The sequence below is a fragment of the Podarcis vaucheri genome (genome assembly GCF_965113315.1).
Source record: "Podarcis vaucheri genome assembly, chromosome: 8".
NCBI classification, from domain to species: domain Eukaryota; kingdom Metazoa; phylum Chordata; class Lepidosauria; order Squamata; family Lacertidae; genus Podarcis; species Podarcis vaucheri.
The window spans coordinates 50,872,408-50,899,900 of NC_138766.1; the positions used below are offsets into that span (position 1 = coordinate 50,872,408).

The 27,493-nt window shown below is 41.5% G+C and overlaps 1 protein-coding gene across 5 annotated transcripts in view; it reads right to left on the reverse strand.

Annotated features, from left to right (window-relative positions):
* LOC309539061 (uncharacterized protein) overlaps positions 1-27,493 on the reverse strand; it is a 230,455-nt gene that overhangs the window by 55,886 nt on the left and 147,076 nt on the right. For 3 of the 5 annotated variants that reach the window (XR_014222624.1, XR_014222625.1, XR_014222626.1), the window contains one exon: positions 14,648-15,013. The exons of 1 other annotated variant lie outside the window; for it this stretch is intronic. The gene's annotated coding sequence lies outside the window, so the exon portion shown is untranslated. Of the gene's footprint in view, positions 1-2,457; positions 2,587-14,647; positions 15,014-27,493 lie in introns of those variants that run through there. One more of the 5 variants, XR_014222623.1, reaches the window with a different exon arrangement.

Here is a 27,493-nt window from a genome sequence, read left to right on the forward strand (position 1 = left end):
GGCCTGCAGAAGTGAGTGTCTGCATGAATGGAAGGTGTGTAGATGGACCTTCTATTGAATATAACTGCTTGTGTTGTTATATACACCTGTACCTGCATGGGTATGGATCATGCCCTAACTTATTAAGACACATACTTCCTTATGGATCAGCATTTAGGATGCCCTGTTATATTCATGCATCCAATTAAACTGATTGCTCTCCAATAATATAGAAAAGCACTATAGGATCAGGCCACTCAGATGCCCATGAGAAGCCTGCAAGCAAGACCAAAATGCAACATTTCTCTCCTCACTTGTGATCCCCAGAATCTGGCATACTACCTTTGACAGTGGAGATAGTCTTTGTGGCTAGTAGCCATTTATAACCTTAGCTGCCATTAATCTGTCTAACCCTTTTTTGAAACCATCCAAGTTGTTGGCCATCATTACATCTTAAGCAAGTGGATTCCTTTAATACAGAGACATGTAACAGGAGATGATATTTCACTCTATATTACACAGAAGGAAATGCCATTAGACTAGCATCTGAGAAGTCCTATAGTATTTGATTCAAGTTGATGCTGGTTGATTGTTCAGCTTTTTAAAAATTGCAACCAAAGCAAATTTCTCCATCTTCTTAGGAGTTCAACAGCCTTAAAAATATGTATGGTACTCAGATTCCCAGCAAGTGATCAACTAGTTTATTCTTCATACCTCAATATATTACAAGGACGATCCATCATTTTAAATAAGTAATTTGATATCTTTACTCCTCCGTTCTTGGCTCAATTAATAAAAAGGTTTTTGAATAAAAATGACTTTATGTTTAAAATGTTTTCTCCTATTACTCTTTTTGGAAAGCCAATTATTTTTAGAGCCAGCACAATTTTAAATGTGGCAATTACACCACCAGCCAGGGCATATATTCTAAGATATATACCCACAGAGCTCAAACTGAATTATTCTCAAATTGTTTTTCTCTCCAAATATTATCGGTAATACTTTTCTCTCTTTCCAGTAATAATAGAACCCCAGGTCAACCAATGAAACTGGTGGGCAGTCAATTCAGGGAAAAGAAAAGAAAGTACTTCTTCACACAATACATAATCAATTTATGAAATTCCCAGCCAGAAGGGGTGGGGTGATGACCACTTGAAGTTAGATTGCTTTGAAAGGAAATTAGACAAATATGTGAAGGTTGCAGGTCTTTCAAGAGAAACAGAAAAGGCAGATTTTGCAAGGCCTTTATTTATGCATATAGATTTGACATCCTCAGGCCCCATGTTATTTGTTTTATTGTTGTTGTTGTTTGTCTAACATCAGAACAGTTTTAATGCTGTCATGGACCCATTGTAGAATACAGTGTTACGTGCATAATCGAGCATAATAATGATGATGATGATATAATAATAATAATAATAATAATAATAATAATAATAATAATAATTTATTTATACCCCGTCCACCTGGCTGGGTTTCCCCAGCCACTCTGGGTGGCTTCCAACAAAATATTAAAATACAATAGTCTGTCAAACATTAAAAGCTTCCCTAAACACGGCTGCCTTCAGATATCTTCTAAAAGTCTGGTAGTTGTTTTTCTCTTTGACATCTGGTGGGAGGGTGTTCCACAGGGCAGGTGCCACTACCAAGAAGGCCCTCTGCCTGGTTCCCTGGAACTTGGCTTCTCACAGTGAGGGAACTGCCAGATACACCTTCTGGATTAGGCCCATCATGTGCAGCATCCTGTTCTCACAGTGGCCAACCAGATGTCTGTGCAAAGCCTGCAAGCTGGACATAACTGCAGCAACACTCTGCTCACCTTCAGATTCTAGTAACTAGAATTCAGAGACACAATGCCTCTGAAAGTGGAGGTAGAACAGAGAGCAGAGTTGGAAAACAATGCAAACAAGACATATACAACTTCACATTTATCCAAAATTCATTCTTTAAAAGTGGGTCCTTCTTAACCCCATGAAAATATTCATGAGTCACCCAAATTGAATCAAGTGAGTCTGCTCTGGAATCTGAGTTGAATGGAGTGCTCCTCCTTCCCCATTGCTGGTAGCCCTCTTCATAAGTCACACTCTTGATTCCAATGGAACCTGGTTAAATTGACCCTCCATTAATATTGCTGGAAGAGATTAGAGAATTATGGAGCACCAACATCAAAGCTCTTTGAAGTTTGGAAAATATAAGATACTTTAAATACTTGCTCATCTGATAACATTTCCAATTATCCAAACTGTATATCAGTGAACAAGATCCTACAGAATAGGCCTTCTACTCTTAAAAATCCATGTTCCTAATTCTTTGCAAGATGCATTCTTTAGCTTTCTTATAATGTCAAGTATTGTTCACCAAGAAGGCCCTTTTCCAAAAAATATATACTACTTCTTTTTCAACAGAAAAACATAAAGAACCCCACCCCATCAGACTCTGCGACGACAGAAAAGTAGACAATCTGATTTACTTAGGGAATTGATAGTTGTTTCTGTGGAGGCAAAGAAGGATTTTCATAAATTATCGATTCTCTTGGTTTATGTAATCAGAAGAAATGTGATGTGCTTGAGATGCTGGGATTTTCCGTATCTGTCCTGTGACCGAGAGCTTTGGGAAGGGTAAAAGCACAAAGAACAATTCCGCATAAATGAGCACTTCATATTTAACTCCCAAGCGTGCCCTTTAAAAGCTCCCACTGTAAAAATACAATTAAAAATGTCTGCTTTAATCATCCATTAACTGATGGGCAATCTCTGTTGGTGCGTGATAACATTTGATATGCTCAAATGGCCCAGGTTTTGTCACATGTGGGAGACACCAACATACCTTTGGAATGAGGAACTACTGAACATAAATCTACATTTAGGGGAGGTGATATTGCTGCAGCTGTTGCTAGACATTTCATAAATAGAAATCAATACCTTAGCAGACTATGATTCATGGAGACTGAACACATACCCCACACTCTCCAAGCAGATACCAAAAAAGCAGACTTGGCAGATTCCTTAAAAATAAGATTTTCAAAAAGTACTGTAAAGTGTTTAGACTCTGCTCCTCTTCTTCATTGTATATGTTCTAGTCAGTCTTTTTGACTCCCCAGATGAAAGATTAAAAGCAGTAAGATTGTGGAGAGAATGGAAAGAATGTTTTGTGTGTTGTTGAATTCAATATATTGTTGAATTCAATTTTCAATATGTTGTTGAATTCCTATGTACTGCCATTTAGGATTTGTTTCCCAAGACAGACAGATGCCAACTGAGTCAGGACAAACGGGACAAACAACTAATGGGAATCCAGAGGTTAGAACACATTCGTAGCTTTTGATATTTGCACTAGAGCTGTGTTGAAAATTTCTTCTGTATGTATTTGACCATGTTATGTTAATTCATGAGAAAAGAAATTGCATTTGAAAATTATCAAAAGGGAGAGCCTTTTTTGTGAAATTCTTCTGGCTATGGTGTGGGTTTTGTTGTTGTCGCATTCACCTTACTTTTGAGGTAGCTGAAGACTTTACAACTATCCTTTCTTTCATTCCACAAATCATATGATCAGTGTTCTGAATTCTGCAGCCTTCGTGGATGCTTCCCTTCTTCAAAATCCCATTATACCACATTGTTGGGGTTTTTTTTTTAAGGGAAGTCTTTTTACTTTTACAGAAATTAATGTGGAAATATAACCAAGGAAAGGCACACTATAGGGGCAATAACTGTTTTAAGGACACCTTTGCACTGCAGATTTTGAGGTCTACACATCCAAGGCCAAAAATTTGGCTGATGCCATGTGTTCACTGATAAACTGAAACAACCACGGTGGTCAAGTAAGCAGCCTGACTGGCAGAAGACCTCAACACAATAAATCAAGATTTATATTTTGTGCCGTGTGGCAACATCTTCAGAGTGCCTTTCTTGAGCAAAAACCTCTTGTGGCTCTCTCATAACTGATTTGAAGCAGGCCTGGTATTCATAAAGTTGTCTTGCCATGACAAAAAGTAGATGTCAAGGTACGGTAAATACCTGGAGATAATTCTACTTTGGGGGGAAAAAAGGGTATACAAAGATGAATGACTCTGCATTGTTCAATCAACCATGAGAACAGGCGAGAGATGTTAATCCCTCTTCATTTATATTAGATAAAATTCTGGCTCCGCTGGAGGCACTGGGAATTCTTTCAATATATTTATTTATTACAGTCAGGACTGTTAAATTCCTCCGGATAAAACTCTATATTAAAAACATCCTGAACATCTGCTTTAAAAAAGCTCCAACTCATAAAAAGTCACCTATTCAAGTGGGAGCAGTCTTTGGATAGAATATGATAAACACCCTGTTAGCCTCGTAATTAGCACCTATTACACTGCAAAAAACTGCCAAAGAGTGCAACAGAGCATCTTCTATCATCTAGCACTTAATAATGCAGTGACTCCGCACGTCTAGTCCTCTGTCTGAACGTGCCTGTTTTTTATACAACTAGAGTATGCTTTGTCACTGTTAGCTTCATTTGAATTGCAATATATTTATTATTTAGGGCTGTGTGGAATGTTTTTGTGTATGTACACATACATTTGCATCAAGAGGTACACTTTCATGGAGCATGTTCTTGCAATGAAGCTGTTGGCAAATTGTGCAAAACAGTTTTACCCTCAAAAGTGTAGTGCGTGGAACTTGTGCAATTTCTTAACCAACCTGAAAAGACTAAGGAAAAAATTGCTGCTTCTTGGTGTGAGGGAGTAAGCTTAGGAAGCACACATCAATTGTAAGTCAAAGGAAAGCTATCATAAGCTGAATTCTGTGAGATGGTAGGCAGCCATTGTCAAATGCAGACTAAAAGGGTGTGTTCCCTAACCCGGGATTGTTGGAATAAAAAAAATATGAAAAGAGTAGCTGGTGCCTGAAATATAGCAAGCAGAATGCATTGCTCTGCTGACCAGAGGGCAATGCAGGGGCCAGAGTGCCTGCAGAAAGTAGGAGCTAAAGTTGTATACTCCTATTCCTTAAGTCTTTCCTTTGAGGCCAAAACACTCTTAAGTCCCCAGTAGCTCTCTTGGCTAGGTTCCAGCTGTAGATCAAGATATCTCTCATTCAAGCCTTGCAGTTATCAGGACAGCCACTGATATTTTGCTGTGTCTCACTGTGAGCTGTCACAGATTCAGTAAAGGTATTTGAGCTAGCAAAGAGGTGGGACAGGTTTAGAGCGTGAAACTTAAGGTATGTAGCAGTCACGTTATCTCTCATATCTACTCTACTACATATGCATTCATGAAAGAAGGACCCACTTTGCTTAATCGGTTGGCATAATGGAGTTCCTAAGCCAAATTCTACTCATGCAATCGGGATATTTCCCATCTCAACCTCTTCACTTCAACTCCCCACGAGCCCCTTGAAAATCTGCTCTCAGGTGTGTGTGTGTGTGTGTGTGTGTGAGAGAGAGAGAGAGAGAGAGAGAGAGATTGTTTATTTGATGATGTTTCAACTACTATTGTTAGCTGCTTTGGGAAGGTTTTACCCTGCATGCAAAGCTCTTAAATTATCAGTAAATATAGAACAGCATGGGATGGATGATGTGTAAGAGATGCAGCAGGAAAGAGAGAATATTCAGAATTTGCAGTGGCCCCCACCTCCCATAAGCAAGAGTGTTTTTTCTGCCCATCCAAGACACCTTTGGGTGACTCAAAGATGTTGGGAGATGTGAAAATAGACATCAAATCAATTGGATAGAAAGCAGATATTATGGAGGTCTCACCACACCAGTGGACCTTGGGGTCTCAAATTTCCGCGGCGCCTTGTGCAGCACCAAAATTTTGCACCCCAACTCTCAACTTCCATTTTACAGCATAGCTGAGACGCCCCCTGCAGCTCCCCAAAGGCTCTGCACCCAGTGCAACCAAATGGGCCGTGCTCTCTTAAATCTGCCTCTGTTCACAGGATAGAGAAGTTTGCGAAGAAAACATCTCACCTTTTGCTTCTTCAAATATTTATGTCTTGTTGAAGCTACTACAATCCAAGGAGAGCAGCAGCCTGTATATATTTAGGCCCTGTCTGCTCCGTATGTTTAAGTCAGCAGGTTTTATTTGACTCCTGCTGTGACCATGCGGTTTCCTCATTTGTGTGTGTGCGTGTTGTCTGCCTGTGTAAATAGCAAGAGCATAAACAGTTCTACCTCGCAATGCAAATCAGTGTTTGCCTTGGATTCTCTGACTCCGCAGGCTGGCAGCCTTTTAGCTAAAATTAGCCACTTTCCATTCAAGAGTGGGAAGAACAGTTTTTGACTCTTTTTTAAGGTTTACAGTGGGCACTGGAGGACAGAACAAAATGCTAGAGCATTAATAGTTAAAAAGCCTCTTAGTAAATAGCATGATGGCAAAGCAATGTGACTTTTTCCCAAGCTATATATTAATGTTCTCTGGCTCATTAATACCAGGGAGGTGTGGAGATTGCTCTGAGCTGAGTAATGTAATATCATGTCAGTCCAGCAAGGCGTCAAGTGTAAACAAATTAGGAAAATTCAAAGCTGCTTATCTGGATTCAAAACAACAGCTTATATTGAATATGGGCTATTTTCAATTTGGTTACGTATTAAATAAACAAAGTTAAGTAAATTTGTCTAACAAATATACATTATTTTTTTTAAAGTATACACTCTCTTTTAAAAACTAAATATTTACTTGGTTAAATAGCTGAAAATGTCTTTGCTTTACTCTGTCCTTTTTTAAAATAAAAATAAAACTTAAAGTTGACAGAATAATAATTTACATGAAAAGAGCAGCCGTCCCCACAGTTGATGCATCTTTCATTTCTTTGGCTGCCTTGACCTTTAGCTTTCAGTCCTCAGTCTGGCACACACATGCACACCCATTCCAGCCTCCATTATAGCCTGGAGCTGTTTTCCTGGAGAGCCATTTACACATCCTTACTTTCACTGAGCCTGTAACTGGAAGACCAAAGCCAACTCCCTTTCAAAATGGAGATTTGCAGCCAAGGACATGGGTGGTGCTGTGGGTTAAACCACAGAGCCTAGGGCTTGCTGATCAGAAGGTTGGTGGTTCGAATCCCCACAACAGGGTGAGCTCCTGTTGCTCGGTCCCTGCACCTGCCAACCTAGCAGTTCGAAAGCACATCAAAGTGCAAGTAGATAAATAGGTACCGCTCCGGCGGGAAGGTAAACAGTGTTTCCGTGTGCTGCTCTGGTTCGCCAGAAGTGGCTTAGTCATGCTGGCCACATGACCCAAAAGCTGTACGCCGGTTCCCTTGGCCAATAAAGCAAGATGAGTGCTGCAACCCAAGAGTCGTCCGCAACAGGACCTAATGGTCAGGGGTCCCTTTACCTTTGTCACCTGATCTAAGGCTAAACATTCACATGTTAGCTAGCAGAAAAACAACAACGGTTAATTATCAACCTATCAAGGAGCTCAGAGACCACTTCCTGCTGTTATTTAGCATCAATGGAATCTCCCAGTTAAACCCTTTCAGCAATACACATAGGTATTCTTCATTTCAGTGTCAATTAAATAAGTATACTTAACAAGTGCTGGAGGAGACACTTGAGAGTCCCATGGTCTGCAAGAAGATCAAACCTATCCAATCTTAAGGAAATCAGCCCTGAGTGCTCACTGGAAGGACAGATCCTGAAGCTGAGGCTCCAATACTTTGGCCACCTCATGAGAAGAGAAGACTCCCTGGAAAAGACCCTGATGTTGGTAAAGATTGAGGGCACAAAGAGAAGGGGACGACAGAGGACAAGATGGTTGGACAGTGTTCTCGAAGCTACAAACATGAGTTTGACCAAACTGCGGCAGGCAGTGGAATACAGGAGTGCCTGGAGTGCTCTGGTCTATGGGGTCACAAAGAGTCGGACACGACTAAACAACAACAACTTAACAGGTACTCTAATGTGGAGCTACAGCCTCCCTGGAAGTTGTGAGCTACCCAGCTGAAAGCAGTAAATCCAGGCAGTATATAAGAACATAAGAACAAAATGAGAGTTTTGTTGGACCACACAAAAGGTTTGTCTAGTCCAGCCTGCTGCTTCCCAGAATGGCCAATACCTTTCTCCCTTTGTTGTTTCTTAGTGACTGATATTCAGAAGCATGTGGACACGTGACCTCTGTTCCTGCAGGTAGTATATAGCCATCATGACCACTCACCACTGGTAGGCAGCTCTTAAGTAGATACTGTGCACTGTCATCTTTGACAGCCTTGTCTTTGAGAACTCAGACACACCACCTCTTTTAGGGCAAGGTGTTACCCAGCCATTATCAGTCTTCTTTCAGAAGCCTGTCCTGAACCTCAGCCATTTTCAGCTGATGAGGGCCAAATGAGCTATCAAGAAAACAATTTCCCTCAAAGATAGGACACCATTTTTCAGGTTTTGCAAACTAATTGCGCAAAATAATGAGATGTTGTCTAGTAAGAGTGCATTTTAGTAGAATGACTCCAATTAACTGATAAAGACTTCAGGCCATAAAAAACAGAGGAAAGCTGGTACCAGGGACTCTCAAAAACTTTTTATCTGCCAACCTATCCCCAGAAGGTAGAAAGGTGATGAAATCTGTCTTCCAATATTATTTGTCATTGCTGGGGAGTATCAGTAGCCCAAAGATGGGGCTGGAGAGGTGGGGGAACTGTGAGTACAATAAAACATTACAGTGGTACCTTGAGTTACAAGCGCCTCAGGTTACAAATGCTTCAGGTTACAAACTCCGCTAACCTGGAAGAGTTCCCTTGAGTTGAAAACTTTGCTCCAGGATGAGAACAGAAATTGTGTACTGGCGGCGCAATGGCAGCAAGAGGCCCCATTAGCGAAAGCATGCCTCTAGTTAAGAACAGTTTCAGGTTAAGAACGGACTTCCGGGATGAATTCAGTTCATAACAAGAGGTACCATTGTACAAGTGTAGACTAACAGAATTTTTCATTCATTTATCTGATGGATAAGCTAAGACAAACAGCTGCCTTGTTGCTGCCTTTTACCTCTGTGAAATAGATTTTTATTCTCACATTGGATTTTTTCACCTATGATCACTACATTTTTAAGGGATCATTAATGTGCATTTGATTTGGAATGCATTTTATTATTATTTTTCTTGAGGAGTAGTCCAACACTGTAACAACACAAAATGAAAACAAGCAAACAATGAAAACCTATTTTGGCTCAACTAATTCTTTCCCTTTTTTATTTCTAGTGTTCTCTGTAGGATCTTAACTTCTGCATTTATCTGAAACCACAATGACTGGCACCAGCATTAAAAAAACAAACAAAGAAGGCACACTGGCATAAAAAAGGATTATTATGTTTTGTAAAAGCTTCCCAAATGCAGATATTTTGTTTTTAGAGAGAGAGAATAGATGTGGCAGTATCCTGCAATTAATGGTTGCATTACATTGGGATGATAGCAGGCAACCTGAGACTACCTAACAGCCAATACCAGTATCCTGAAGTGTGACCAGATGCTTGGAATAGCCCCACTTGTAGCATCTTAATTCTAACTTTGCTTAAAAAAAATATCTGTATTGATTCTCATGCTTTTATTCTTTATTTATGGCATTATCAGTTGGCATGGCCTTCATATTGATACAAACCACCCCCAATCTCTGCTAAGTGGTAGCAAGATTCTAGAGGGTCCCATGATTAAGTTTCCTTCTGGAAAATTTATGAAATATGGTTTGTTTGAACATATTTACAACCTGTGCCTAGATGGAGAGAGTTTCCAGTATCTACATCGCAAGAGAATCCTTTGCTGCCCCGCTAAGAGCAGCCAGCTCAGATCTACAAGCAGATAAATCAGCCATTCTGCCTGCGCTTCATGATGATGGCTTCTTCTTCTTCAGCCCAGGACAGCATTTACGAAGCCTCAGTGGAGCCAAAATTTTCCCCACTTTGTCAGAGTAAAAGGCTGCTGGGGGAGGGTGGGACCCTTTCTGTGAAGGTGAAGCTAGTAATCGGAACATAACTGCTGCTCCAATCTGAGGTTGACTGTGTGTCAGAGGTCTCTCCTCTTATAGCTTTCAGCATTAGCCCTGCATAGTACAGTCTTGCCTTGCTTTGCCTCTGAGGTCAGTGCTCACTGCAGGACAGCCACCATCACAGCCACTGCAGAAAGGCAAGTCCTCCCACTCCTAAAAGAGTAATGAACAGATAGTAAAAGTAAAGTAAAAAAGTAAAGTAAAGGACCCCATGATGGTTAAATCCAGTCAAAGGTGACTATGGGGTTGGGGTGCTCATCTCGCTTTCAGGTCCGTTTGTCCACAGACAGTTTTCCAGGTCATGTGGCCAGCATGACTAAACCGCTACTGGCGCACGGAGAACTGTGACGAGTGCCAGAGCACATGGAAATGCCACTCACCTTCCCTCCGCAGCGGCACCTATTTATCTACTTGCACTGGTGTGCTTTCAAACTGCTAGGTTGGCAGGAGCTGGGACAGAGTGATGGGAGCTCACATCGAATCGCTCATCTCGAATCGCTGACATTCTGATCAGCAAGCCCAAGAGGCTCAGTGGTTTAGACCGCAACGCCACCCGCATCCCAATAATGAACAGATATAAGTGGGGAAACCACAATAGCCTCCATTTGTTGCACATTTTGGAATTAATTAATGAAAAGGGAATGGAATGGGCAATATTCAGGGTTTTTTTTTCTCATTCTTTACACTTCTAGAGTCATGAAATAAAGCAACAGTTCACAAAGTACACTATTTATTTTAGTCCAGATTTAGTGCATCAAGAAAAACCTGTCTTCATCTGTCTTCAACCCCCGTGACTTTTCTATGAAGCCTTAGGTTTTATTTCCCCCATCCTCTTCCTTCGTTGAAATCAAACCTAAATGCAGCTGAATTAAAGGGCAAAGATCTGCCTTTTTGTAGTTTTATATCCTCTAAAGCACCATGTACCTTGACAACATAATCTAAATAATGCTGGTAATGATAATAATTTTCAAGCACCTTAAGAGTTATTCTTTCGAACCGAGCAATTCATGGGAATGCAGGAGGTGTAAACATTAATGCAGTTTTTCTTCTTGCTTTTGTCAGGTTTTTCTCCCACTTCTGCTCCACACTGCAAAAGAAAGGCCTCAAGCGGCTCAAGTCCCCAATAGTGGTGGCACATCAGTGTCAGCTTGCTGTTGTTGTTTTTTAAAAAGATCCAGGCGCTTATACCAGCTTGAGCTAACTTCCCCCTTTCTTCAACTTTAGTTTAAAAGCAGACAGCTGCAGCATCCCAATGACCTGCTTTGATTTCTTGTTTGATTTCTTACCTGCCTATCACCATAAGGTTCCATGGCAAGCTACAACAATATTGAATCCAAGCTTAAAATCATGTAAAACAATTTGCAATCAGAGGAATAACACAGGTCCTAACACACACACACACACACACACACACACACACACAGGCTGCTTACCTATATAAAAAATAAATTGAAATGTAGACCAAAGGCCTATCTAGACCATATTGTGTGCCAAGGCTCCATGACCTGTGGTCCTCTAGCAGACAAATAAAGCACATGAACAAGCGGATTTTGGTTTATGGGTTCAAATAGGCCACAACTTTATTGGCTACAGATGTGAACAGTTTGGCTTAGGCATCTTGACTCCCGTCTATCTGCAGTGAGTCCAACTAAGAGTAAACCACCAGTAGGGGGAGCCCTATGAATTACATCAAATAGGGGCACCCTGAGGGGTGCCCATTGAGGTAGGGTATGGCCCTGGCCCATGTCTGGGCATGAGACAGAATCCAAACCCCCAGATCCCTTTAATAGGATACCCTTAATGGGGAGGTGCAGGTGGAGGCTACAACCTCCCCTCCATCCAAATAAAGGCTTACCCAATGCCTGACCACCATGTGAACCCACGGCCTCCCCGCCATGCCGGAGTTTAAATTCTATCGGCACTGATTGGTCAGCAAGGCCCACCCCTTGAGCAGGGCCCTGCCCAGCGCTGACGCCGTAGGGAAGTGATGGCGGGGAGGGCACCGTTCTCTGACCCTCAGTCGGGTCATGCAGGGCCTGGGGCCTGGCTTCAACGCTGCCTACCAAATAAGGTAAGTGGACTTCTCACAGTGGCCAACAAGATGCCTATGGGAAGCTTGCAAACAGGAAACGAGCTCAGCGGCATTCTCCAACTTGCTCTGTGTTTCCTTTGCTGACTGGCTGTGTTGTTCTCTAGGGTTCTGAAAGCAGGATATTCCAAATGATCTTCAGTTATAAGTTGTGTGATAAGATATCGTATTCTCAGGAAGAGTTCCCAAAGAGACACATTGGAGGCTGAACAATTCCAATATATGTGCACATCTCAGAGTGAAGACCATGTGCAGAAACATTAAGTTAGTGTGATGTGAAGGAACAGCTTTTGCTCATGTTCTGGCCATGTCCTGATAATTCCCACAGTGTTAGTGTGATGTGACCTGGCATTCACTGATAATGCTCCAATCATGTTATAGTCACAGCAACCCTGGTTTATGAGATACTCATTTCCCCACCCCATTTGTACCAGCCAAAAGCCTAGCAGCTGTATTCATAAGCAGTTGAAATTTCTGTATAGACTACAGAATCTAACCTGGATATTATCAGGGGATGAATATATGAAGCCAGCCATGCTGCACAAGTGCAATATATTTCCTGACTTCCATACTCTGAAATAAATATGATTGGTACATTAAGATGCAAATAACTCTCTGCCTCCTCCCAACATGGCATATTTGTGAGCTAAACCAGAGATAAATGTGGAAATTAACACTCGGAGACCTCAGGGGTATTCATGATAATCCTAGATGTCCATGAATCCTCAAAACAACACATGGATTATACTAACTCATAGACTGTTCGCTTTCGTTTTTCATCATGATCGCTGATGTGGGATATAGCTTTAATTGCATTAAGTGATTTACATTTTATTGTAACGCACAAATAATAACTGGGTAGAAATGAATTAGAACAACGGGGAGAGGCTTAAGTTTTTTGTGGTGCATTGTACTCCTACTAGCAATGTCACTATCTATTCTAGACTGTTCACTAAGGTAATTGCAGATGACAATTGCACAGCCAGTTTGGGATAAGCCTTTTAGCACACAGAAAGGAAATCGGCATTATATGAAGAACTAAAGCCATACTTGACTTTTTTCTCCTTCTGTAACTTTTTAATAGACATAGTACCTATATTTGGTTTATTAGATGTGTCTGGATTTGCATCTAATAATACTGGCGGACATCCATCAAAAAGCCTCTTTATGGCAATTCAAAGTACAATGTCATAGCTATTCTTTGATACTAGGACTAAAATATATGTTAATATTTTCTGTTTTTGAAAATTTTGAAATTGTAGTTTCAGGGCACTGAATATCTGTGGTATGCTGAAAAACCATTTTCAAAGGTGCAATAAAATGTGTTTTCTCAGTCATGGTGCAACTAGGGATGGAGGGCAGTTTTGTTCGGTCTGCAGTTTTAAGTGAACTGATCCAATTTGCACCTCCTGGACTGAAATACAAATCAGAATGCAAATGTACTTGAGGTTTTGCACTTCTCCAAATTTTGCAACACAGTTCTCAAAACAAAAAAGTACCAAAATGAGATACATTGAGATAAAAAAAATGTATTTCAATATGTATTTTGAGATGAAATACATATTTAAATGTGAATGTTCATACTGTTCTTTAAACCAATTGCAGATTCATGCAGCAATGGGACAGCATTGACATATGAACACATGCAAGATGGGAAGCAGGCGGTTCTGTCCACCCCCTGTGCAACACAAAGCTTGGAGTCAAAGCTCCTGTCATTCCTTAGAATGTGTCCTAGTAAGAAGATCCTGTGAGAACAGTTTGGTCACATCTCCTGTTTGCTGCTGAGTACAATGACTTTTTCCCTCAACAAAAAACATGTATTTACTAGGCCCATTGCCCAGAATGGAGACAAGATAGAATTGGTAAAAGACTATATTTATTACAATATAACAAGGAAGAACTTGCACCAGTTTCACATATCAAGTGTGGGCATGTATAACCTGCACAGGCAGGTAGAATATTGCTTGCCTGCTGCTATAGGCCAACTCCATCACCCAGGTTGGCATGATGGAAGGCAAATACCACATTCCCATGAAGGGAAGCTGTGTGTGTGTGTGACCTTAATGGTGCCAGACACCCTTCTGTTCAGCAAGTAGCCCATGCCAGGACCAAAGAGCACCAAATCAAGCAGCCTTCCAAGCCAGTCAGACTAAACAGGACTTATCATTCCCCACCCCTGAGTCCTGAAATCCTCTGAGATGTTTGGGGTCTTCCCAGACAGAATGGGAGCTAGGGGAATAGGAGATAGGGTTGCAGAGGAGGGGCAAAAGGGAATATTGCCCTAGCTCAGGGGTCTGCAACCTTTAAGACAAAAAGAGCCACTTGGACCCTTTTCCAAAGAAAAAAAACCTGGGAGCCGCAAAACCATTGCGACATTTAAAACAAATATATCCCCGGAGCCGCGATCTGACAGCGGGTGGGAAGGTGACGTCGGGACGGTGCGTGACTAATGCACGTACCGCCCCCATGCAACGTCACAGCCAGTACAGCGCCCGCCACAGTGGGGAGTGTCGGGGCGCACAGTGCGCCTCCTCCCCTCGCTAGTATCCGCCCCGGAGCCGCGGCAAAGGTGTAAAAGAGCCACATGCGGCTCCGGAGCCGCGGGTTGCTGACCCCTGCCCTAGCTCATGAGTGTCTCCCTGCCCACATTTATATGTAGAGCCCAGGCCCATTGATTTCAACAGAAGCTTCTCCCTTTTTGCAAATTGTTAAGAAAATATTCAAACACGGGCTTGAATATTATTTGGTAAATACAAGTTCAAAGGAGGAAATGGGGGAAAATTCAGTTAGGAAATACCACAGCCTTTCTAGGAAAGGATAAGCAATTTTGGTATCTGGACCAGCTCTCCTGGTTTGGGTGCAGTTTCTGCTGACACGCTGACCATTTAAAGGAAGTGGGTTGAAATGGTTGGGTGGTTTCTAAAATAAGATTCTGGACTCTGTGCAGCTCGGTCATGTTATTATCAGTTGGCCTAGCAGCCATCAATGCTGTAGAAAAGAAAAGAAAAGAAAAAGAAAATGTTTGTAACCCAGGTGATTAAGGAGCCATCAATAGATCTTTCTATATAGGAAGCCTGTACAGCTTGTGATCTGCCAAGCTGAACACATCTAGCCACAAGTGCGTGGTAAAAACCTATCAGGCAACTCAATGTCCTCATGAGTTTAGCTACCTGATGGGTAAAGCAAAATGGAGAGGGGAGTTTGCCCAGAACTTAGATGGCCACAGCATCTGGCTTAGTGGATCACGAGCTGCGAAATCCTATTTAAAGGGATTTGAGTAGTGAGTTGAGTCATCAGAGTTCATTTCTAGATGTATAGAATCATAGAACTGGAAGGTTAGACGGGAGCCCAAGGGTCATCTAATCTATCCCTCTGCAATGCAGGAGTCACAGCTAAAGAATCCTTGAGAGATGACCATCTAACCTCTGTTTAAAAACCTCCAATGAAGGAGAGTCTGAGGCAGTCTGTTCTACACATGCTGCTTAGTAGAGGCATCACAATGTCTGTTTCATCACAAGGTTCTTTTATTTACTTACCCTGTAAAGGCTGGCTGCCATATCAGCAATAAGAGCATGTGCAAGCAGCAACAGTGATCAAACTCTTTGCTCAAGGGGAGAGACAAATGTACCTGGGTTCTTCCAGAAGTCTGGCTCAGGTATGATCACAGGACAAGCGACGGCCACTCTCAGAAATTCGGTCGTTTCCCATTTTCCTGTAGCTCATAACATGAATTTCCAGCATTCAAGTAGAAAGTATGTGAAACATTATTACTGGAGATGCACAGCAGGTGCTTTTTAAAGCTAAAGGCCTTGGCATTTTCGAAAATAATAATAATAGCCTTAAAAATATCAGAGATATCAGCCTTCCATAAAGAGCGAATGATACACTCTAGGTAAAATGCAAAAGGTCACTGTTAAGAAGCAAAACTTTTGCAGTTAAAGAAATAAAATCACACTCTGAAAGATTGCTACCTGGACAGTAAATAGCTAGCTTTAATTACTTCTTTGCAGCCAGGCTTTCATCAAGGCTGCCCTCAACTAAGAGCAGAAGGTGGACCACAACAAGGAAAGGTCAGTCTAGTCCAGCATCCTATTTCTAAGAGTGAGCCCCAGTCAAAAGAACAACCGCCACAAACAGCCCATGAAAGCAGCATCTCTCCTATTGTTGCCTTTGCCAACTGGCCTTCTGTGGGGAACTGTGTTTGATCTGGAGTTTCCATCCAGCCATTATGGTGTGCAAATATTAATAGATGCATCCTCTGTGACTCTATTCCCCCTTTAAAGGCATCTAATCTTGTAATTGCTGCTTTTGAATTATGGTGCTGGAGGAGACTCTTGAGAGTCCCATGGACCGCAAGATGATCAAACCTATCCATTCTTAAGGAAATCAGCCCTGAGTGCTCACTGGAAGGACAGATCGTGAAGATGAGGCTCCAATACTTTGGCCACCTCATGAGAAGAGAAGACTCCCTGGAAAAGACCCTGATGTTGGGAAAGATGGAGGGCACAAGGAGAAGGGGATGACAGAGGACGAGATGGTTGGATAGTGTTCTCGAAGCTACCAGCATGAGTTTGACCAAACTGCGGGAAGCAGTGGAAGACAGAAGTGACCGGCGTGCTCTGGTCCATGGGGTCACGAAGAGTCAGACACAACTAAATGACTAAACAACAACAACAATCTAGTAGCCATCAACGCCAGCTTGTGGCTTCATTAACATGCAGCACAATCCTATGCAAGTTTACTCAGAAATCATGTCCTCCCTAAAAGAGGGAATGTGTTGCAGTGAGACCTGGAGACTGTCCTCCTGTGTTGTGGGTGGGTTGGATTGGTTTGCCACAACACTCAATTGGTAGGTCCCTCGATGTTGGGTTCAATTTGACCAATAGGGTACAGTCCAAATGGATTGAGGGACCTATTTATATCCATGCACGTGACCCAGAGCTTCTTCTTTCACCTTGTGCATGTGGAACACCTGCCCACCTCTGCCTAATTTTAGGGCTTTGTGAGATTGACCTTGCTATGCCGTCGTGTGTTGTCTGTTGTTGGAACAGGGGCATGGTAGGAATTTCCCCACTTGGCTGATTGGCTGTTGCCATTTGGGTTTCGCCTGCCGTGTAGCAAATCGTCACAACTTGTAAGGTTGCGGATAGGCACTGGTTCAGGTGATAGGGATGGAGGAGCAGTCTTGCCATCCCTATATGCAGGGTATTCCGTTAAAGGAATCCAGGGACTCAACTGGTTTGGTCAACCCCTGAGAGGGGGTTGTGCCCGTACCTGAGTCCAGGGGGGGCATCTGGGTGGTGAACATAGTCTGTTCCCGGCTTTTCACCTTCCCAGGTGTTCACCCTTGGCTGACCTATGCTGGTGCCCTGGGTCAGCGCTGCCTGCAAGAGTGCAGGGAGCTAGTCGAACCAGAGCCTATGCAACCACTCACCTTCTGTAATCAATAAAGTTGTGGCCTAAATTTTGCAAAAAACCAAAACTAAAATTTGAGTCATGTGTGAATTTAGGGGGGAGGTCTCTGGGTCTGAACACGTAAGTCCTACAGAGTTCAGTTGGATTACTTTCCTGGAAAGTGGGCATAAGGATGCAGAGTTAATTTTGTGTTATATGCAGTGCTTTTTTTCTAAAAAAAATGTTTAGGAGTACTCTCATTCTCCTACTTATATTGAAATACTGCCCCTCAATGAGGCCAAACTTAGATGCACAAAATGTTTAGGGGTATGCGTACCCCTGCATCCCCCCAGAAAAAAAGCACTGGTTGTATGGGAAAGTACTTTTCTCTCTCTTTCCTGAATCTCCTGTCAGCCAATTTCACAGGACCTCTTGAGTTGTAGTATTGCAAGATCGTAAGAAAAAACAAAAAAACTTCCATTTCTCCACTTTCTCTATTTTATTTTAATAACCTCAAATCAGTTTACAAAAAGAATGAAGCAATGGAATTATTAGTAAAAACAGTTAAAAACAAAAAGAAGTAAAATCAACAATAAGCTATAAACCTGATTAAAGCACACCACTATATCCTGGTAGGGTTACTTAAACAAAAATGTTTTTAGCAGGCACCCAAAAAAGTAGTGATGATCTCTGCCTGAAACCCTGGAGAGCCTTTGTTAGTTAGTGAAGACAATGTTGAGCTAGATGGACCAAATGATCTGACTCTGTATAAGGCAACTTCCTATGTTTCTATGCTACTTGCTTTTACTGTATCTCTTCCTCACATAATTCCCCACTTTCTACACCATATTCCACCATTGTAAAACATTACACAACAGGAATTTGATGCAACCACACACACAATCACATGAAGATTGCTTTTTTGCACTGTTTCATAAAAGTGCACATGTGAATTGGTCGTATATAGAGTGGGGAGGTGGAGGAAACATGCCCATGGACCAAAAGAATGGGAAAGCTGTGGCAATCCATGCATGCCCCGATGCCAGAATTTGTTTTTTTTAAAAAAAGTTGTTAGTTCAACCAGAACTCAGGAAGGGTAAAACGCAGAGGAGAGTAAATTCACAGAACAAAGCAAGAAAAGAAAGGACATCTATTCATCCTTGCTGTGGATCTCTGCGATTCCAATGTCTGACAAATGTGCAGCCCCGTTCATGCCAATAGCTGCTGCCTCCCCACATGGACAGCCTCGTTTATACTAATCTTTTTTCCAGGAGGCTGTGTGCCTCTGGCCGTGACTGCATAGAGAAATTGGGCAGCATGAACCAGGCGATGACTTGCAGGCTTCTCCATTTAGAAATTAAGTGTTGGCCACTGGGGACTAATTCAGCAAACTACTCCACCTTAACTGATTTGTACATTGGATTGTTGGTGAACAAGAGCCTCCAGTGGAGCATTCAACCCGTCTTCTCTCTTTCCCTAATTCACATGTTTAATAAAAGCTGCCAGCAGCTAGCATTTAAGTTACTGCTCCAGTGAAACCCTCTGGATATGTTATAAAATATGAACACCAGTATTTGTGCAATTTTCTAAGCACGACTAAGCTGAAATTAATGGGTACCTTTGGAATGACTGTATGTCTGCAACATATGCTTCAGGGGGTATTGACATTTGCCAGCTAACAATTAATCACCCTGAAATATCTCATTCTGGACATATGGGTAGGCAATCTGCTAGCTGCAAAACCACCAAGCAGACCTGTTGTTATCCATGCCACTCTGAATTATAGGTGATGTGAAAGGAGCAGTTCGTCTGGAATATTTTTTTTTCCCTTGCAAAAGGATACTATTAAATGACCCAGATCTGAAATAGGAGGGGCCTCATACTCTTTCCCCCCAGCTCATTTCTATTTAATCAATAGTATTCTCTCCCAGTTAATAGGATCCAATCTTCTGCAGGAGGTGTTGGTATCAATCTTGCCAGTGGACACAACCTTCCACCCATTTCCATAAATTCAAAATGGTTGAAATTGGCTGGGTGGACAGAATTGTCTGAAATTGTGGGAATGTGGAAAAATGGTTGAGTGCATTGTGTAGGAAAAATGGGTGGAATTCAAAGTCAATGTTCTGTCTGCATGAGCATTGCCGCTTGCTAGATGGAACAGTTCTCCCTCTCCTTCCCCCATGTGCTATTCTCTTGACCCCCCCCAAGCCAATTTTTGGGGTGCATTTCAGTTTCTGGAAAGCTTATGCAAGGATCTCTTCAGGAGAGAGTTTGAGGTGAGGAGTAATTTCTCAGTGCCAGCCATATTATTGGGCAGAGTGAGCTGACTGCTCAAATGGCAGATTCTGTGGAGGCCAAAGGCATCTCCCTGCCCTGGCTATTCCCCTCGAGGCTTCTGCCACTGCTCATTCCCATCTTCCTGAGCTGGTTCCAGGGTAGCTGAAATTCCTCCTCATTTCTGACGTAGCCTGACTCATTTTTTGCCTGGTTGGCATCTCTCAATGTGTCTGAAACTAACACAGGGACAAATAGAACAAGACGCCTTCTCCCCTTTGTTACATACACAGCCCAACAAGACAACGACAAGAATCCACCAACAGCATACAAATCAATATGGCTAAACTGATTCAAAATCACACGCACACACCCCACTCACACATGAAAACAAAGTTCACCACAGCCAATCACAAACAAACAGCCACACCCTAAGCCAACCCCAACCTCTCTCACCATCAAAGGAACACAAGCTAATAGTAAAGAGAACCTGCACAAGTGATGACACAACCCCCCCCCACATACATTAAGTAGAATAGAAGCATTACCACCCGACCCCACCCCCACTCACCATGCCCCCCTCCACCTCTTTCCCCCTTTTCTTCCTAAGGTGACACTAATGTCTCAACAAATGAAACTGATTTGTAGAAAATGTAACTTGAAAAAAGAGACATTGCACATACTTTAGTAAACCAAGAGATTTTTAATTTTAAAAAAAATATGTTAAAAAGAAAAAAGAAAAACAGGGCGCTGTGGCTGGAAGGATCTGCCAATTTCGGTCCAGTTGCTCATTTCCCCAATCTTAAATTCAGTTCCCATTTCTGTAGCAATTTGCAAAATTCATCAGCATTTTAGTATGAATTTCTCCTAATAGCTTGGCTGAGAGTCTGGAAACATCTGTTCTCTGCCCTGCAGGCCTTTTACCACCTGGCCTGAGAGGGTGGTGCCCTGACTGACTCCAGCATCAAAAGGTGAGGCTGCTGAACAAACTCTTAGGTTGGGGTATTGTTTAGGGGGCTTTGTTGGTGCAGGGGTTGCTACTGTTATTGATATTACGTTTTTGTATCTTTATTTTATATCTTATTATGATTTCCCAATACTTTGGCCACCTCATGAGAAGAGAAGACTCCCTGGAAAAAACCCTGATGTTGGGAAAGATTGAGGGCACAAGGAGAAGGGGATGACAGAGGACAAGATGGCTGGATAGTGTTCTCGAAGCTACCAGCATGAGTTTGACCAAACCGCGGGAGGCAGTGGAGGACAGAAGTGCCTGGCGTGCTCTGGTCCATGGGGTCACAAAGAGTCGGACATGACTAAACGACTAAACAACAACAACAGTTATGATTTATGTGGAAATGGTTTAATTTGGTTGTATGCTTTTTGATGCTTTGTTTATGACTACATTTGCTGTGCTTGTAATTATGTATTTTTATGTTGTAAGCTGCCTTGAGTGTGGTTTTAACTATGGAAAGGCAGCATACAAATAAAATTATGTATGTAATTATGTATTTTCCCATTTAGTTTTGGCTAACGTACATGCCTTCCTTTTCTTGTTCCAGGAAGCATGAAAAAGAAAGTGGGAAAAAGTGGGGAAAGATGCTGCTGTAACTTGAGCTCAGGTTAACCCTTTCATGCATGCAAGTGTGGGTCGGTAACTGTAAATTACAACAGCAAAATGGTTTGGGGTGGCCTTGGGAGACTTTAGAGGACTCTGCCTCTCTAGTGAATAATCTTTGAAAGGTCCAATTTTTGTTTGTGAATGCTGCTGTAGCAGCAATGTTGTTGGTCTGTTCATTTTTGTCATTTGCTTTGCACAATGTGACACTTCCCTCATCTCCTATGTCAGCTTTCTCGTCAAGCTTCTCTCTTCCATTTATTCCCGCCACTTCCTGTTTACCAGATTAGAGCAATGGAAAAGCGTTTCCCATCTTTCTAATAAGGGAGCATTAAAAACGGAGAGGTGAAAGTTCCAAATACCCACCCAGCTGCACAGTTAAAATTCTATTTCTCCCTTGAAACTTCAGCTACAATCTAATAGCCAATCATCCTTGAACTGAATATGAGTTTTTAAACCCGATTGAGAGGGAAATTAGTTTTATGGGAATCCCTAATACTTTCCCTTCCAAATAAATGTGAGTTTTGCAGTCTATTAGGGAAGTAGGTGACAGCTTTTAGATGCAGAAGTACTATGCTGCATTTCCAAAAGGACTTATTCAGAGATACTGGTGCTTCCTATTTGAGATAGCATTTTGAGGCTGGATTTTGTGAAGCTGTGCCCGTTCTCTCTGTCTATGACTCACTAGATATCTATAGAAAGGGTCTGGGCTTAGAATATAATTTAAATGGGGAAGCAGCAAGGGACTTGGCTCTAAAGACTCTCCGACATATATTTTAAATATCTCTCATGGTTCCAAGTAACTTTCTCTTCTACAACGGTGCTACTAAGGCACCATTTAAACTAGTTCCCTGGGAAGATGGGTTGGATTGTTAAACCACTCTAGAAATTGTAGCTCTCTGAGGGGAATATGGGTTTCTTAACACCTCTCAGTATCCTTAGCAAGCTACACTTCCCAGAATTCTTTGGGGGTAGTGTTTAAAGTGGCATGATACTGCTTTAAATGTGTAGTGCAGAAAATGGGACCACACGTGACTCCGGCTTTCTCTAGTACACTCCTCAGCAGTAGCTGTGACTTCACTCATTAGCTAAACACACAGAATGGTGCAAGTGGGCTCATTTCTCACAATGCAATTGGCTAGAAGGATGCCTGCACATTTTGCTTCATAACTCTTTTTTTACTGGGTTGAGCCCTCTGCTGGCTCTGTATTCCCACCATATGTCTCGGAGGCCCTGGTGCTTCCAAACATAAAATTTAGCATCCCCTGATTTCATAGTAAGGACCTGAGTAAATTGCTCGTCTCACATGGCTGCAATTTTTTAAACATTACAGTAGCCGATCTGCCCTGCCCACCCCAGATTTCAGAGGGCTGGCAGAAACCCCTTTTAAGGGACACATATGCACAGGGAAATGAGAGGAAAGGAAAGTTACATTGTGCATCCATTCTCGAGCCAATGCAACAACTTTGTTGGATATCGCCCACTGAATTTCAATAGTATTCAAACACATATCTTAAATGTATTTTTTTAATCTCAAAATTAACATTTCTAAACATATGTGATATGTTTTTTTCCAGCCCAGAACTGTGTTGGAACATTCTGTTACTGCAAAAGCTGGCAGACGGCTATGAACAGATCTGCGTGATAGTCCAGAAGAGGCAGACCAGGTCCACTTATATTGGAATCTGGAAATATCCAATTCCCTCAGCATCCTCAGTGTTGGACAGATGATCCTGCCTGTGCAATTTTAATTTGTAGAACTTGTGGACTCTGAAAATAACAGTATCTGATTTCTATTTTTGTGTGTCACACACACACACACACACACACACACACACACAACACACCTGAAACTGAGTCATAGTTGCACAGCAATTATTCTTTGCCTCAGCCACAATATGATACAAATCTGTAGTGCAAGACAGCTAGAGACTTTGAAACTGTCTCAGAAAGCTCACCCATCTCTGCAGTAATTCATTCCTGGAACAGATGACTTCACCCAAGGCTTTTATTTTGAAGATCCAAGGCCTTGGTATCTTCCCCACTTCTTTCTCTGAATGATGTAGGTGGTGAGCAGTAAAGCAAAAGTTCACTTGACTATATGATGAATCACATGGCAGCTCCCCCCTCCCTCCAAATGTTGTCATTATTTCACTCCTCTATGGTGCAATTCATGTAGAGCAGAGTTTCATAAAGGTGTTCTATGCCCTGTTTGGCTCCTTGGCCATCACATGAACAGATACTCCAATTTTTGAAGAATAATGGAGTCTCAAAAAGCACTGGCTCTGTACTTTTATATGGTGTGGGGCCATAAGTGTAAAATAAGTTTTTGTAAAGAAATTAATCTTGCAATTTCAGAGATACGGTCCCATCAATAAAGTATATCAAATCAATCAAACTGAACAATCATGTTTGGCTTCTTTCATCATGCTATTACATTCAGTTTATGCTGGTTTTGCAGCTGCTAATCCCTTTTTAAAACATGATATTGTTTGAGACATACGGCTAGATTCTGTGCTCTCTGGTACCGAGTACCGAACGATACCTTGTCTCTGAAATATTAGTGGCTGTCATTGTATTGAAAAACATGGGCTGACTAGCTACAAAATTGCCATGCAGTGTGCAGGTGTGGGCGTCTTAATTTCGTAAGATGCACGCATGCAAAAATAAAAAAAGCCTGGACACATTTGGTAATTATTGTGTTAATAACAGAGTAATTGCGTGGTTGTTTCTTGCCTACAAATTACATGGTAGTCATCCTTGGGATTACCATTAAAATGAAAAATGTCTTCACTAGATGCCAATGAGCGATTAGCTTATAATTACAATATAATGGGCATGCTTATTGGTGTCTGGCAAGATAAAGCACTGCACAAAATGTGTATACTATGAGGTATTGTCGGAGCTGACAAAAGTCCAAGGATATTTGTCTCTTTGAACAATAGCTGTATAGATGCTAAAATCCATGAATTTGTTCTTGGCAGCAACTGGATATCTGATGGCACTTGGGAGATCAATGTGGTGCTCCTCATTAAACAAGCAGTTTACCTACTGACAGCTAGATGCTATTTTAGTAAAATTGAGGCCAGCTGCACAGGTAGGATGGTAGTTTTGAAATAGCCATCAGCCATGAGCATACTGGACAGCCTTGAGCAAGCTGCCGTCTCTTAGTCCCCCTTCACATTGCCATGCCTTATGTAGGTAGCCTAGAGTCCTAGCTGCATCGGGCTGTGATGAATTTTGGGAGGTCAGAGACAGATGAATTGCTTTGTATGAGAAGGGATAGGAAAATCTAGCTCCACTTATTTTTATACTTGGGGGAGAGCTTCCCATTTAGAGATCTCACCAGGCAAATAAATACATAGCTCTACTCAGTTAATCATCAGGCCTTTACAACCCATGCTATGCAGAAACAGATAGCCTTTCGTCCCAATTTTTTAAGGACATGCTGTACTGTTCCTCAGTCTCCAAATAATAATAAGAATTGTGCCAGTGCAATCAGCACTGGTATGTGCTGGGTGCGGGGAGGGAGTGCCAGTACACATTGTTGAAGCCAAGCCACTGTTTTGACTTTCAAATGCAGCGGGGTGGGGGGAATATTATGGGGGAAAACCTGTTCCTTGGATGGCATTTTCCCTAGCGGCTACCTTCACACATCACTTATGCACATACATTGGCATTTCAAATAACTCTCTGATAGGAAAATAATGGGAAAAACCCTCTCCCCTCTTTTTCATTTCAAATTTCAACTCAAATTTAATATTTAGTATAGAAATAGATGATGAAATGCGAGAGAAACACAGAGATTTCAGCTAATAAGGATGACTGACAAAAAATACTTTCCTATTAGCATTCCACTGCTCTTTCCTGAACTCCTTTCTTTTGAAGCTGCTTTATTTACAGTCTTTTCTCTATGTGTATATTTTGTTTGGTGCACTAACTGTGGTTCTTTTGGAGTGAAAAGCTTGGATCCGTATAGGCAGGACAAGTGCTGTTTTTCTTTAAATCCACAGATTTAAAGATCCAGAGATCTCTGGGGCTTCTTTGCTTACATACAACTTACCTACAACCCCATAGGAACTTGAGTGCTCTTGTCCTATTTGGGGGCATCTCATAGGCATCCGGTTGGCCACTATGGGAACAGAATGCTGTACTAGATGAGTCAACCTTCCTCAACCTGTATCCTCCAGATGTTTTGAACCATAGCCACCCTCCCCAGTGGCCATGCTTTCTGGGGCTGATGTGAGCTGTGGTGCACAACATGCAGAGAGCATCGGCTCAGGGAATTCTGAGATAGGCCTTTGGCCTAACCCAACAGGGCTTTTCTTCTGTTCTTGTGGCAGGAAATATTCCAGACACTAATCATCACCCAACAATGGGGGGAAGTGGCTCCCTCAGAGCCCTACATTATAACACCTGCAGAATGGATTGGGGTTGAAGGGTTAGGGTCAACACATTCAATGTTTTTGCAAAAAAAATCAAAACATCTTTAGGAAATATTATATATTTTGTGGGTGGGAGGAAGAGGCAGGCTCTTTGGCCTTCTTGGCTTTGACATGAATGATTCCCACAGCCTCTTGGTAGTAAAGAATGGTCATTGTACAACTGTGAATCTTTCTTTTCTTCTCATACGCTCTTTTTAATTGCAGATGATTGGTACCAAATCCAGAGCACTGGCAAAGGTCACCACATTCTACAGTAAGGCATTTCTTTGCACTTAGCTAATAATCCATCATGTCTGCGGCCAGCACTTTAAAAGGCTGTTTCTGAGCACAGAAGACAGAGAAGAGCTCTTCATTTCAAATCCTCCTTTCACAATATAAAATATAGCACCTTTTTTTAAAAAAAGTCACTTGCTACTGTGAAGAAAAGACTACAGAACACTATTACCAATGATTTAAAGTGAAAGCTTCAGACTGAGTATCATTTACTAATATTTGCTAGCGGTCCGTGAAGGAGGCACAGCTGCTATTTCATTCAAGCTGTGGAATGCATTCAATGAAAGAGTACAAAAGCATGTAAATATTTCTTTACCCAAATCTGTTAAATATTATAATACTTTACACTGTTGTTTGGTTATCATATCAGCCACCTTTGCATCACAGTCATGCTACGACTGGTGTAGAAAGACATCGGTTTGTGTTCATTGCATGCAGCACTGTGTCCATTCCACCACACTCTAGCCTGTATCAAAAACTATGTTCTTTGATTTGCTGCCTGCCATGGCAGAATTTTACATAATTAAATAAATTATTATGTTATTCCACACCATTCATTTCAACACAGATGAAATGCAATTCTAATGGCATGGGAAGTTCGTCAATTATATATTGTTTGTGGACTGAAAACGGCAGCAATGAATGCTGATCATATTTACTGGATTAATTTCTGTTCTGGATATTGGATAAATAAACCAACATTGACAATTTATGCTCTCATTTCCATCAGAGTTCTCTGACATCCCTGCTCACTATTGTTCATTGTAAATGCCTTACATGATCACCACTGCTGGAATTGCATCTAGCTGTGTGGTTCATGTGTCCAGTGGAGATCCACTGAAGGATGAGACATCTAGAGGTTGCTGTGGTGATTTTGCATGGATTTTTGCTGATGAAGCCACTCAGAACTCATCTGACTTTCTTGCAATAGTTATAAAAAAAGGGAGAGGTAACTGGTGCTAGAAGATTGCAATTTATTATTATTTGAAGATTGCCTGAGTCCATTTGTAAACAATCTTGTTCAGAAACACTATGAAAATAAATAACGAGTATAAAATAGATGTTAAAATGAATGTATCTAAGAAAATCAATCTATGTTTGTCTTAAGTGTAAAGAGGGGTAAACTCTGTAAACTCTTGATAAGAACATCACAAAAAATAATACTGGGAAAAACAGAAAACTGAACTTACCTTGGAAATTAATAAAATACAACAAAACAAAGTAACATCAATGATAATAAAAATAACATTTGTAAAAAAACCCCACAATTAGAAGTTTTAGAAACACACAAATTATGCCAGTCAATTAACTTAAATAGACAAAGGACATTTGAATTGTATACCATTTAAAGAAACAGAACAGATGAAGCAAATTCCCCAATAATGAGGTGTGTGTGTGTGTGTGTGTGTGTGTGTGATATTTTAAAATTTCCTGAGGAGATTACAGAAGACTTTTAAAAACCCTATT